Below are 810 nucleotides of genomic sequence, written 5' to 3'. Positions count from 1 at the left end.
ACAGACAGTAGGAGGCTCGAAGAGTAACTAAACGGGCTGACACTTGCAGCTGAAGTTAATCTTAAGGCCCGGCCCCTGACAAATCTGGCAGTTTCAGGCACCCCAAGCGAGTTACTTTGTTACATAGGGACCCCTTTTCTATGCGACTTTTTGAAGAGTCAGAGGTGTGTATTTTATCTGTTTGTAATGGTCTTTATCATATGCTGCATAGCCTCGACTTTCTGAAATGACTTTCCTTGAAATAATAGAGAAAAAAAATATCCTTTGTTTAACGCCGTTAACTGCCTAATACTTTTCCTGGTGTACTCTTATGTCTTCAGGGTATCCAAAAGAAATGAAATGTCTTTTTGGAGTTGGTACATCTTGTGAGGACAACTGATAATACCAGATAATAAAAACTAATTTTTTTAACATCTAGTCTATGTAAAATGTGATAGATTTAGTTCTTTTTCCACTCCTTGCGTGGCTCTATGGCTTAGTTGGTTAAAGCGCCTGTCTCGTAAACAGGAGATCCTGGGTTCGATTCCCAGTAGGGCCTTTCACTCTCCCTTTTTTCCCCTGGCAAATTTGCTCTTTCTGAAAATCATTTTATGTTGGCCAATTACTGATCATCCCTTCAAATTCTCACCAAACTTATAACAAAGATTCTTTACTTTGAAAAGAAGTAAATTCTTAAAAACGTAACAATTCAAATGCAATACCTTTCGGAAGTGGAATGCTGTATACACCTTCAATCATTTTTTACCTAAGTTTTGCATTAAAATGTTTTTGAGCGGCTACAATGTGTTCAGTTTAACATACCTAGCTGTA

The 810-nt window shown here is 37.7% G+C and overlaps 1 non-coding gene across 1 annotated transcript; it reads left to right on the top strand.

The window, feature by feature from the left end:
* Positions 1-464: 464 nt before the first annotated feature.
* Trnat-cgu lies at positions 465-538 on the top strand. The gene has a single exon. It is a non-coding gene; the product is annotated as a tRNA-Thr (tRNA).
* Positions 539-810: the final 272 nt, after the last annotated feature.

This window comes from Marmota marmota, unplaced genomic scaffold (assembly GCF_001458135.2).
Source record: "Marmota marmota marmota unplaced genomic scaffold, marMar, whole genome shotgun sequence".
Classification (NCBI taxonomy): Eukaryota; Metazoa; Chordata; class Mammalia; order Rodentia; family Sciuridae; genus Marmota; species Marmota marmota.
Note: the sequence above shows the minus strand (reverse complement) of the source record. Positions and strands in the feature narration are given on the sequence as shown.